At 46.1% G+C, this 14,145-nt stretch overlaps 1 protein-coding gene across 8 annotated transcripts in view; it reads left to right on the forward strand.

The window, feature by feature from the left end:
* LOC116944038 (FH1/FH2 domain-containing protein 3-like) overlaps nucleotides 1–14,145 on the forward strand; it is a 174,099-nt gene that overhangs the window by 67,498 nt on the left and 92,456 nt on the right. The window lies entirely within an intron of this gene.

Here is a 14,145-nt window from a genome sequence, read left to right on the forward strand (position 1 = left end):
AAGTAGTTTACGTTTGCAAACAAAACAATACACCCGCCTGGGTTCTTGAGTCTTTATTGAGACATTATTTAGTCTCGTCTGATTACCTTAATTTACACCGAGTGTGCATTGTGTACATTTCACGATGGCTCACAGGGAACTGTGTTATTAATAGAAGGCTGTGCTCGTGTTGTATATGCCCTTTTAAAAATAATCCCGTCCCTTTTTTTAGAACTTGACACTCGATCATAAAGACTGCTGCAGGTGGTCGCACGTGTTGCAGCTTGCCTTCCTATCAGTCGCAATCCCAATAACAAAAACGGGGTGGTCTCTCACAAAATCACTCCTCCCACAGTGTCCAGATTATTCAGGCTGTCCTCGTTGGCCAACGGATTCATGAACGGAGTTCATCACACTGTTTCCGTTCGAAAGGATTAATATGATGGACGGAGAAATGTGGATCGTGATGGCCTCGGAGCACTGCGTGATTTCAAGCACGTGTTGCTCTGTACCAGTGCGGCGCAATGCAAATCAATCAGGGAGGAATTCTGCACAACCGACTGAAGATTCAAGGTTGTATATGGACACGTATTTAGTTATTTATTTACATCCACATACGGATAATATATATATAAATAAACGCATTAAGCCTTTGACGTCGCATACTCTTAGCAAAAGCTCATGCTGATAAGGAATGTATACATACCAATTGAGCTGTCTTTTCAGTATCCATTTACTTGAATTCAGACGAGCCCTATTTGCTTCCGTTGTACAAAGGTACGCCTAATTTATTCTATAGGCTGTATAGATTGCACACTATTGTATTGGTTATTTGTAGGGTAATAGTACGGCCCTTGCTATTGGTCGCTCACGCTACTGCTGGTGGAAGGGGCCTTCACCAATGGGAGCTCGAGAAAGCTCCACCAGTGAGTACTTTGGCCTATTTTTTCCATGCCGGCCAGATGCCTTGGAAGAGGTGGGAGTACCCGCACGATATCCCACAAGAGGAGACCTGCTGATTGGCTACCTGTGGTGTGTCCATGTACACGGCTAGGTGGACCAGAAGCAGGGGTGGTGGAGGAGGGGGTTTTAAGACACTGGCCGATTGCTTCAACTGCTGTGCCAAGAGGTGACCTCTCGATTTAATTGTCAGGCCCACAATTTGTCCTACAGGACAATTAATTCGTGTAATATAGTACCAGTTGAATGTTATCTCTTGAGTGACCCACAATATAAGTGTTAGATATTGGTCTTGAGCCACAGTATTCTGAGAAATTAATTATTTACTTAACGGGGTGTGGATGGTGCTTCATGCTTAGGGCATAGAGCACCATCCACCTTCACCTTTGAGCCAGCTGAGATGGCTAAAAAGAGTTCAACTTTTTGGGGTGGCCGACAGTGGTTGTCCAATGCCATCGGATTGTGGAATTTCCACCACTGGCTTAGGGCTGTAAATCGGAGTTGAACGCAACTCCACGCTCGTTTGAGTGAAATACCACCGGTGTTGGTTTGCTCAAATATTCTGTTTTAAATGATTTAATACGCGAGAGGTGGCACGGTGGGGTTGTTTACTCTGCTATGCACCCGGAGACTTGAGTTTGAGTCCACCACATGGCGAACAACATTAGTGGCGAGTGAAATAATGTCAACTGGTCCTGAGCCCTTCCCCTCTGCATCCACCCGTGTGGTTGACCCGTGTGGTTGAAGTATTGTCAAAGAAACCCCCTGGCCGATGCGTTGTGGCGAGGGTTGTAAATAATATTTATTTATTATTTTATATAGACCTCTTAAAACTGGGTTTGTGATAGCTTCCTCGGCTGGCAGTTCAAGGCATTGTCTGGATGCAGTCACAATGCAATTAAAAAAAAGTTATTTTTCTATTTTTGTTTTTATATATTGCTGTGAATGTAGCAGCCCCTAGTTGTCATTGTTATCATCCATTGCCTATCCACTGCTGGATGAAGGCCCTCCCCAGGCCCGTCACCTTCCCTTAGGTCAAAGGCTGCTACCATCCTTCTCCTGAAATACGACAATTACCCAGAGATTACTCCATTAGGGCTATGCACACGCAGCATCAATCATTGCTCCTTACTGGCAGACTCGTTCCCCGGGTCACTTCTTTGCAAATGAGACTCATCCCAATCTTTTGAGTTCCCACATAGGTGAAATAAAAAAAATATCGTGGAGCGATGTGATTGCTCTATCTCCACGACGGTTACTCTCTTGGACACTTATATGATGTCGATACAATATGCTCAACTAAAAACAAACAAAGATTCTTACATGTGCAATTTGATTGCGGTTTCATAAGCTGTTACTTTATGAATAGATGCGTAGTTAAAACCCTAATTAAAACTGGAACAGCAACGAAGTTGTCTTGCTGTCGTATGCTTACACACCATTGGGATGTGAAGCAAAAGGACAAAAATAACTCTGGATGAATATGATATCCAAATTAAACGCAGAGCAAGTTTGAAATGGTTTTGTGAAACTCATTCAGCTGTTCTTAAAATAAATTCTACGGAGAACATCCTGTTTAAAACGTTATATAGGACCTTTGAGTAATTTAAAGAGACCCTATAAAACGTACTGAAATAACCATGCAAGAAAAATAACACGTAATTTATTACGACACAGTTACGTGAGGCAGATTTTGAGGGTTTGATTGAATTTGTTGCTGGTGCTACTGCTGCTGCTATGTAAACAAAGAGCTGTATACCAGTTTTGTTTGCCATATTGCAACTTCACTTGGAAAATAAAGCATTGCTGTTTGGCTACATTGGAAGACAGCATGGACATATCCTTTGATAGAAGCATCATCCACGGCACCATTGCACTGAATCCGCGTACTGGCGAGTGTGGTTAAGTGTGGAAATGCGGCCACATTTAATGATTATTGAATAGAAACTTATTTCCAGGAGCACAGGAAGCTCATTTGGTTTCAATCCAGTTTCGTGAATCAAAATCGATTCACATTTTCGACGACGTAACCCAGGAACGTTCACATGGAGTCGGTCAATGCCAGCAACTGATTTAACAACAATAATATAAAAAGCGTTCTCAAATTACTACCCGTCCCAGAGGCGGTAACAATCGCGCGCCTTCAAAGGCGCCTTGCGATGATTTTGATGAAAATTTGTTCTTTAGCCTTCGTCTCTCAAAAAGAAAATAAAGTGTGCTCTTTTATTTCCCCGTGAACTAAAGAAAAAGGTGTAAATAACCGCCGAATTTCAAGGAAATTCTTCAAACACCCCAAGCTGTTGTTACCCCTTCACTCACTGCGATCCTCCGGAGACATTAACAACATAAAATGCCTCACTTCTAATCGGATGGAATGGCGCCACAAGTCGTCCTGCTGTGCCTACGCTGTGGCCTGAAATCCGGCCTCGTGAAACCCGAGGTTTCAAGCTACAAAGTGTCTTCGTGTTGCCCCTTCACTTGACAGTCCCTCGCCACCTCCCTTCACAGGGCCGCCCTTTGATGCAGATGGAGAGTGCTAACAAACAGATCAAGGTACAGCCCAAGGAACCTCCCCCCCCCCCACCGCCCGCCCCCCGAATGTATTTAACAGGGGATTCCACAGATTAACATCCCTCTGTGCACAGCCAACCCAACCATGTCACTACGCTATACAGGGCTTGGCAGGGGGTGGAGGAGGGGAGGTATGGGAGTTGGGGGGGTGTTGGGGGGGAGGGGATATTGGAGGTGGACCATTAAGCGACAGTAATTTACGTTGAGCAAAAAAAAATCATTTTCCTGAGTGGAGGCATGGGGGGGGTGGTGGTGGTGGGGCGCTGAGGCAGTTGAAGGGAGCAAGACAGAGCTGGTGGTATGCTGAGGGCAGGATTCCTCTCGCAGCTAGACCGGGCTTGTCGGCACGAGGAGACAGGAGCGAATAATGAGTCACCAACGAGACCCCCCCACACACACACACGCCATGCGCTACTTTGCTGCAAAAGCATTTGTAATCCAAGATGAGCCCCCTGATTACTATGTGCTGCTTCGAAGGTGTCTGCGTTCTGAAGACGTGCGCATCCTGGATTTACGCAGCGCCGCCGTTCCCTACACAGTGCACTACACCGCGGTGCCAATCCCTACACAGTGCACTACACCGTGGTGAGAATCCCTACACAGTGCACTACACTGCGGTGCCAATCCATACACAGTGCACTACACCACGGTGAGAATCCCTACACAGTGCACTACACCGTGGTGCCAATCCCTACACAGTGCACTACACCGTGGTGCCAATCCCTACACAGTGCACTACACCGTGGTGCCAATCCCTACACAGTGCACTACACCGTGGTGCCAATTCCTACACAGTGCACTACACCGTGGTGAGAATCCCTACACAGTGCACTACACCGCGGTGCCAATCCCTACACAGTGCACTACACCGTGGTGCCAATCCCTACACAGTGCACTACACCGTGGTGCCAATTCCTACACAGTGCACTACACCGCGGTGAGAATCCCTACACAGTGCACTACACTGCGGTGCCAATCCATACACAGTGCACTACACCACGGTGAGAATCCCTACACAGTGCACTACACCGTGGTGCCAATCCCTACACAGTGCACTACACCGTGGTGAGAATCCCTACACAGTGCACTACACCGTGGTGCCGAGCTTCAACCCCCTCGCTTGTCCTGCCCTTGAGCGGCACCAACAGTGCCCGCTCATTTAACGACAAGGCCCCGGTATAAATAAACGAGCGTCAGTGAGCCTTTGTGCTGCATCACTTTAACCTTTAGCTGCAGAACGCGAACGACATTTACAATCTGCGATTAAACACCCGGGCGATTGTCCGCGTCGCGTCCGTGCCTTGGTCGTGGGTCAAGCACGGCCCCTTGGTGGCAGAGCGAACGAAATGGTTTCTACCTTTTAAGAAAAAATAAAAGCGGAACAAAATAAAAAGAGCGGCGTCCGTGGAGGGCGTGCGTAACAACTCACTGCCAAGCCATGGACTTGCCCACAGTATTCTTCCCACAGTCTAGCCTTTGTGTGAGTTGTTGTTTCCTTAGGGCCACGAATAAAGACGTATTGTCCATACACAGACTTATGCTCTTCTTAGCCCAGTTTTAAGCTTTGCAGCACGCATGGGAATTATGGAGAGGTCAGGGATTTTTTTGTCGATTTAAAAAAAAATGTAAATAAAAAAATAAATGGCTGCCCATAACAAAAAAAATGGCCATTTCAAAATATAAAAAAAACGCAGAAAAGCTGTAATCTTTCGATTTAAAGCTTTCGTGACTGCAATGATTCATCTTCTTTGGTTCTTTCGGTAAAGTCACGTAGAATGAGAATAAAATAATAAATTGATAAAATAAAATAACACAATAATATTCTCACGACGTTTCGGCCACAACACAAGCGGCCTTCATCAGGTGAAGGGACGAGACTGTCTGGTATTCTCATTCTACGTGACTTTACCGAAAGAACCAAAGAAGAAAAAAGCTGTAATCGCGAAATAAAAAAAATAACGCGCCGCTGCATTTATTACGTGCGGCCGAGGGTTTCGTTATTTTGGAAAAAATGTGCACAAGTTGAGTGCGGTTGGATTCGGTGGCCAACTGCCATCTCCAGGCCTGTACTGCCGTGGCTCTCCGTCGTCGGCAAAGACCTGCGTGTTGCAGCGTGAGGAGCGCTCCATTTTCCACGCAGCTGTTTCACGTCACAAACAGTGGGGCAAAAAAATGTAAATACAGTCAAGTCTCAGTGCGGGTGGCCAGGAAAGGAGTTAAGTATGCGGTCTTTGCGAGAGAGGCATTTGTTTGTTACAGCCTTCGGTGCATCACCGAGCTCTTCGCTCGCGACTGCGGGGGCTGTGTGCTGAGCGTACGGTGGCGATTTCTTGCCGGGGTTGGTGCCAGGCTGCGGTGGGGGTTTGCATCTGGGAGTCTGCCGGGGGAACACGTGCGTTCCGAGCGTCTGGCCACGCTGGAGGTGGTCGCTTCTTCTTCTTCTTCCCGTTCCATGCGAAACAGACATCCCCATATTTATATATGAATCGAGAGAATTAAAAGGCACGGTTGGATAAACAGTCGAGAATGCCGCTGTTCATCTGGCTCATCCCTGTCGCCGGTTAGATGATAGCCGACTGACGATATAAGAGCAAGAATGTGTTCTCAGCCCCTACACATGTGGCTTCATGTCGACGTTTGCCGTTCATCCGGCTATTTTTAGTTTTCCTACTTTTTCTAATTCTTCTATTCCGTTTCCATTTATGCCCCTAGTTCACAGCTGCTCCTATAAAGCCGTGTACTAGTTTCCTGAATTATTTCATGTGCTCCCTTTTAATACTTCTGAAGAAATATTGTTCCAGTGCTCGAGGGTCATCACGTTCCGATAAATACTATGCACAGACAATCGAGATGCCAGTTTTATGCACCGGGATGCTTACCGAGGCATCTCTTTAGTTCGCCATTCGTACGGTGATGGACGGGCTCTTAGCTGGGTCACCTAGAGGTTTATCGTGATTGCCTGAAACTATGGAGCCCTCTATTTTTGTGACCCTTTCAGGCAGTTACCTCGGCGGCCGTCCAGATAATGCGCTGTGGAAACACTGTCAATTAAGCATACCATCCTTGATTGATGGAACATCCTGTCTTCTGGCTCGGGCACATTCAAGGCTCCATAACATCATTGAAAATTGCTGGTGTCGTGGCCTTTGTGTGTACAATACATTTCCCTGTAATTAGTCCATTTTCCCATCGGAGTGTGTGCATGGCCTTGCTACAGATGTGCTGGGTGCGGCTCAGCGTAGGCCCTTCAATTTTTGTGTCAGCATCAGTGACCCTTGGGAGCTGTATGGAGCGCCCCCAGAGAGCATTCGACCTACTCTCTCACGCTGGCGAGACATCTTGGAAATGGCAGGAGTAACCCCCCCCCACCCCCCCCACATTTCCCCATATCGTGCACGACAGGTCGATTGGCTAAACTGTGGTGTATACCCATCTTTATTGCTTTGTCGACAGAGACAGGAGGATTTCAGAAACTCGTAAATTTTCGTTCAATCGCCGTGTTGAGAGACCAAACTGGCGACCTCTGGGTTGCAGATACGGTGCGCTTACCGTCACCGGTAACACACCTGGGGGGTGGTGGGGGGGGTCAGACATTTGAGACGATGTGTGACGAGGGGGGGGGGTTTGAGAAATGTGACGTCACATCAAAATGCGCAACTTTAAATAAATATAGAATTGTTATAACAACACTCCTACAACATCAGAGTGCAGCGCCACATTAAATACGCACTACAATGACAATAGTTTAAAGCGATTTGAAGCATGTTTTATTTTCAAAATGGAAATATGGTTTTTTTGGGGGGGGGGGGCAGAACTTTGTGACGTCATATTTGATGGGGGGGTCTGACTTTTTCTGACGCCGTGTGACGAGAGGGGGGAGGGGGGGTAAAAAATCGTCCAAAATCGCGTGACGTCATTTATGAACGGCCCCTTAGGCCTGACGACAGATGAACCATGTGCAACTCAATAAGGCCGCTGTAATTCGAGAAGAAAAAAGAAGTGAATGCGGTTGAATCGATCGGCGGTAGCCCGGGTCACCGCAAAATATTGGTGGGCCGGGCATAGGTTAAGGTTTTTTTTTCTGGGAGCATCGCTGGTACCACCACCCTGTCCTGCGGGAGGGCGACGCTGGGAGCGACGATGAGGACGACGATGTCGATCCCGCCAGCACGACCGTGACCGCCGGCCGTACCAAGAGAGCGCCTGGTGCGCCGTTTACTCCAAGTGGTCTCGCTCCCAAAGACAAGGGGGGTGGCCGCCCCCGTAAGAAGCAGAACGTGCTGGGAAATGACCAGACCAGCATCCTGATGTACTTTCAAAACAAGCGATAAACAGCCGTTGCCACGCACAAATCCCCAGCAAGCCCCCCTTTTGTTATGGGTGTTTTGCGTGTGTTTTTTATTTCCATATTTGGCGTGCGTATCGGGCTCAGTGACATCGCCCGTCTTCATAGGCCTTCTGGTTTCGGAGTTGTGGAGGTTTTGGCACTCCCGGGTCACGATGGTGACAATCGATTCAGTTGCTTAAATTGTGTAATTCCTCAGCAGTAATTATTTGCACACCTTGGTGTCGGCGTACCGATTGGCATGTCCATAAATGGTAATCTCGTACTTCATCCTCCATCGATAAGCATGGCGCGAATAACACAACTCCTTAACCAGAGTGCAATAAACCTGTCTACGATGCCACTGCCAAGTTCATGGGAAGCATTGTGCTGCGCCACCAAGGGCGCGGGGGTATGGAGATGCGATTTTATATTGTGCACCGCATGAGAAGTCAACGCCGTATTTGCCGAGATAACCAAACAACAACAACAACGAGACGGTGATTGTTCCTGTCTGAGAGCCTCCCCCACAATGAATGCATGGCATGGTTAGTCGATTGGCGAGTCGTGCATGATGGTAGTATTAAGTGTGGCTACTTCCACCTCTTCCTAGACTTTTAGCAGCTTGGAGGAGTAGGCCAACTATGCCACACAGAGGGGCTCTCAAGAGCTCCTACGAGCGGAGACTCTTCCGCCAGCAATTTCGCAGGCAAAAACAATTTGCGGGGCCGCACTTCGACCGGTACTCGGGCACAGCGCGAGCAAAGATGACGGGGCGCTTGCGCAATCCGCAATGCGGTGACGGTTTTGTAGATCGATTTTAGAAGCACCCAAAACGGAAACCCCGTAATTGAACCATTAGCTGTGCCAAGGGTCGGCGAACTGCGGCTCCGGAGCCGCATGCGGCTCTTTAACAACTGATTTCGTGGCGTTGTTTATTGAGGACCGCCGACTCGTATTCACACGCATTGGCGGCTATTGAAATGTAGAGGGTTTTTTTTTTTTACGGAATTCGAACATAAAGTGGCTCTTCTTTTTTTTTATTTTGGTTGACGGCCCATGAACTATACTCTCCGTCCACCGCTTTGTGAATATTTTCCCATTTTAGGGAGCTGATTTTTTTTTGCTCGCCTCCTTCCCGTGCTCGTGTGGCTGTAGTCCATCTTGCGTCCGCTGGCGCGGCGCGCGATCACCGCCGCATCTCTGCGCTGGTGCTGCCCCCCCCACCCCCCACCCCGTCGCGCGAGTTCTGTGAGACGCGCCACGATGGCCGCACGGCGCCGCAGCGCCCGCGGAGCGTTCCTGCGACGCAGGAGGTCGTGGGTTCGATCCCGACCCTGGCGCCTGCTTTATATTTGGAGTTTGCGTGTTCTCTCTCTTTATCTCCCTCCCATGGTCGTGTGTATTTTTCTCCGGGTCCTCCGGTTTTTCCCTCCCCATTTAGAGTCAACATCCGTTTACGGTGTATTTGGCTGCTCTACATTTCCACGTGATGAGCCACTTTGTTGAGCTATCATTTGTGGCCAGGTCGCTTCTGCAAAAGAGCCGTGTGCTCAGTAGTGGGCTTTTCCTGGTAAATAAAAAAAGTAGTCCAGTTTAGGTAGCACAAAGCCTGCAGACGTGTAGAGTGCTTCAATTAGAAAAAAATGTTGGAAAGGAAACATTTCGTTGGATGCCAATGATCCTCTTTTTTATGAAAAGGAACAGGGAAAAAAAAAGCCTTCGCCTGTGTTTTGGCAAGGAGTTGAAAAGAATTCAGGATGGGAATTGTCTCGAACCATCGCCGGCTTTGACAGGATTGGGCGTCTGGGCATCATTTTATGCTGACGCCTCTGCGTGGATTGAGCATCATTTCCAATTTGAGCTGTGCGTGTGTGCGTGTGTGTGTGTGTCTGAGCGGCTCATCTAAGTTTAATCGTCGGCTTGTCGCGTATCGGTGTCAACATGTGGTGTTTGTTGATAGGGAGCAAAGAGAGACGGTTGCTCGATCATCTCCACTGCTCATGAACTGCAACACAAATGAGCACATTGTGTTAATAAGTTGTGGCCAATAGAAATGAGACAATTATAAAGTCTTGTGAAAGATTCTTATTTGTTTTTGCAATAAATTTATCACGAAACAATCCAACGGAACGTTATGTGATTTGCGAAATGCTCATTGGATCATATGAGGCATGTCAGGTATCCTTCATGATCAATAAATCCATCAGTGTTAGATATGTTATTAACAACAACTTCCATATATCTATATAGTCTGAATGCATACTTGGTTCATGTTAAAATTGGAAGTGCTCTTAATGTGAACAACAACAACAGAGTTCATAGTTATCTAACACGTCTCTTAAGTGGATTAAAATATTTACATTTTCACCGGTTTTAAAAATACATCAAAATTGCTACGTGTTCATATGTGCGAGAAAATTCGCTAATACCACCCGAAAGCAGAACCTTTAAAGAATTCCACATGAATCTGAGGCACCTGTAGACTTTCATGGGGATTATTATTTAAATGCTGAAGTTTTGTTTGGAAGGAAAAGTTTCATGCAAGTGAATGTTTATTTTCTATGCGGGTTAAAAACGAAAACCCAAGAAGCTGTTTTGTATTTTAGGTTGATTTGCAGTTTGTTTAAATTCAAAAATTCTGGAGAAAGTATTCATGGCATGGCAAGGCACAATACTACACAAATACATGGATTATGAAAAAAAGTTGCATGTGCATACGTGCAGGAATTAATACAGCGAAATGTTTTAGTGCTATTTGGGTACCTTTATGGCAAACGTGTAATAATGCACCATGTGTTGTTACAAGGCAGTAAAGTGTGTCAACTCAATATTTTTTTTTCAACAAGTGTTTTTCTCTGGCTCACTGGGGATAGCTCAAGTGTTACCTCTGGCAGTGTTAACACCGTCTGTGCCCGTTACAGTCGGTTCAAATTGAACACTGTGAAACGAATGCAGTTGACCTCATATTGAAGTATTTAATGGTGGTAAAAGTTAAAGGTGCAGCCTTGAAATTGCTTGTTGATGCCTTTGCTTCGGGAAGGGCCTCCACTCGAGGAAGCTTTAGAGAGCCCCCTTTAAAGGGTACATGGCCTCCTCTTCCACATTGGACAGACATTTTCTAAGAGGAGGGAGGACCCACACTCTACTCTACCACACAATTCCTGCCAAATGACTAACCATGTTTTAATGTTGGGTAAACAGAGGCGGGGAGATTTAAGAAACTTTCCCATTCTTTCTTTCATCTCCTACACTGGGAGTTTGAACCGTCACCCTCTAGATTACAAGTCCATTGTGCCAACCATCACACACACCATGGCAGTATCCCTACAGTGGAACTGAGAATGATTCATATTCACAGGGGAAATTACCTTGGAGGGCCTCGGACAATGTATCGACGATCATAAATACTGACTGTATTTTACTCTCGGAGATTCCATTGAAAATTTGAGTATCTTTTGCAAGAGCAACCTGGCTTAATAATTGACGACAGAACAGCACGATTGGCTACGTACGGTGCAAAGGAAGTTGAACATACAGTAGATACATGCAGTGCAGTTTAGATCTAAACACAGAGAGCTAAAGGGATCTGCAAGTTCAGTATTACATCGGGTGGAGATTGTGAAAACGAGCAAAGAAACATGCAATGGTGGACCACACAGAACTGCATAAAATGAGTGGTTGCATTTTGCTTAACTCTGAATTGTTTTTTTTATCAGTGCACCAGAACAAGGAGGAGAAGTGCTGAGCTGCTATTGCTGAGATTTCGGGTCGAACTTGGGTGGCAACCCACGATTAAACTGAGGTCTTGAGTGTAGTGCGTTGATGGTCTCAGCCTGGTGACCATAGATTGGATGAAAATAAATGACAATTGGTTTAACATTTTAATTTGGCTGACTTCCAGTTGTGAGAAGCATTTTTTTTATTTATATCGGATTGACCATCATGTGACGATCTCACGTCAGAGTAGGCGAGAGAGTGAGCCACTTAATGTGTAAGCAATTAAAATGGCACATTCAGGATATTCCAGAAGTCTTGTGAAATAAACTGTCCAGTCATTCTCTTACCCAGGGAGCACATTCACTCTTCTGCGAGATGGTTATTTCATCTCAGGATATTTCGCCAACAGTAAACCACTGCGTCTATGGGACCTATCTTGCCAGTGTCAAAAAATGATGAAAAATAAGAATAGGTTTTTACCCTTCATGGCAATAAAACAGGTGTTAAGATGTCCAAACACCAAATGGACACCTTGTGCAAGGCATCAATTCTGCATTAACCACACGTACTTGTGGCAAAACATGCAAAGTAACCTGCTCTTATAATAAACGCATTGTCTGCACCCCTTCAATGGAGGAGCAGCAAAACTACAAAAACTCTGTCCTGAAGCCCTCTCATGGCTCGCATGCCTCAACATTGGCGTTTAGCTTCTGAACATTAGGCCATGTACAAGAATAGAATATAATCTCACGATGCATGCTGATAAAAAAAACAGGATTAAAAAAAAAGAAACTCAAAACATTTCTATATAAAATAGAGTACACATATATAGTTTGTATAATAACGTGCTGATGTCTCATGCAGGATATTGTACGAAAGCAGATGTGTACATTTCTTGAGGCATAAAAGCTACGTTTGTGAAAATGAACCTCAAACACTGATCCAAAAGTGTATAATTGTCTTAAATGAAAGCCATTCTTGCCAGAGTTTATTTTTACTCTTGCCTTCGAGCATTCTCTGAACCTCTCTCATCTTAGCGGACACATTGTTTCAGGGAAACATTCTGTTAGTGGTGTGTGCAATTAGGTAATAATAGTAATGTTTCTCAGGAAAGTTTCAATGACCTGGAAAGTATAAGGGTCTTTTGCTTTTGGTTTGTAAGAAGCCAAGAAATCAAAAGGCTTCTCAGGGCGCTTCTTGGTTATACTTTTTACTTGATTTGCTGTAATCAGCCCGTGATTGGAATTAATCAGAAGAAAAATGCGCAGACTCTTTGCCGCATTATTTGGTGATCCTATCCTTTGGCTTTCGGCAGCAATTACTGCGTTGGCAAGAAAAGGATTCTCTGACGGGCGGAATGGGAAAAATGCAACTTAATTGAAAACTAAGTCAGGTGGTGGCCTTGCCGCCGCAGAAAAGTATTCCAGCCACGCCAACACCCACATTCCTCAAAACAAGAGGTACTGGGCCGCAGAGCAATTGGGAATTTTCTGTACAAATAGCCTCATACAGCTTAACACATAGAGCCTTCGTTGTTCCCCCACCCCACCCCACCTTTATTCCTCCTTAAATGCACTTAGGGGTTATGTTTTCTTAAAGGCTGCTGTTGCTTTTGAGCAACAGCAGCGGCGGCGGCGGCGAGCGGCGAGCGGCGAGCGGCGAGCAACATCTAGCTTGGCTTTTGTCACTTCGAGCGTTCGCGACCCAAGCTTCCGATCTCGTGCCGATCGAGGCAGCGCGAGGATCGGCAGCCTCGGGCCGCACTGTGGCCGAGAGCCCTCGGCGGGTCGCGAGCTCGAGAGGCCGCTTCGTGTCACCGCGACACGAAGGGGAGAAAAAAAAACCCCTTCCACGCCGTGACCCAGCTGTGTTGTTTGTAGTGAGGGCTGAACGGTTTGGGTAAAAATATCTAATTGCGATTTTTCTGACCGATATTGCGATTGCGATTTGATTCGCGATTACATTTTTTTGAAGTCAAGCTTCAGTTCAATATTCACTGTGTAATAGATTTAAAACACGTGATGGAGCATTGCCACGTGATACCATCAAAATATGAACTGCTCTACCTATTCTAATGCAAGGATGAGAACTTAAAAGATATTAATTGCTTCCAACATGTATTTACGAAAATGTTTTAATTGAAATAAAACAATCAAACATTGAACGATTGTTAAGTTAAATAAAAATAAAAATTGTAAGAATAAAAAAATAAAACAATTCCAATAAGATTTGCTTAATCGCATTGTTTCAAATTCGCGACTTCGATTTGAAATCGATTGATCGTGCAGCCCTAGTTGTGGTCAAATGAGCAACGCCCAGCGGGTTCGTCTCGCGCGTGCGAAATTTCCGCGCGAGAGACTCGCACAGAAGAAGTGCGCACGATGAATGGACAGCGACGACGGCGCTGCCGTTGATGGCTCGCACGTGTTGAGGAGAAGGTGCGATCAGAGACACAAAGCCGGGCGAGGCGGCTGTCTGGAGATAAAAGCCTCACAGTTGATGAGCGCTTGATGCGAGAGGTGGAGACGCTAAAACAAACATCCATTTGTCTCGTCGCAGCCACTCTTTCATTGTCGGAGGGGGGAAAAAAC

The sequence above is a fragment of the Petromyzon marinus genome, chromosome 20 (assembly GCF_048934315.1).
Source record: "Petromyzon marinus isolate PM22_M1 ecotype Great Lakes invasive population chromosome 20, UKy_Petmar_22M1.pri1.0, whole genome shotgun sequence".
NCBI classification, from domain to species: Eukaryota; Metazoa; Chordata; class Hyperoartia; order Petromyzontiformes; family Petromyzontidae; genus Petromyzon; species Petromyzon marinus.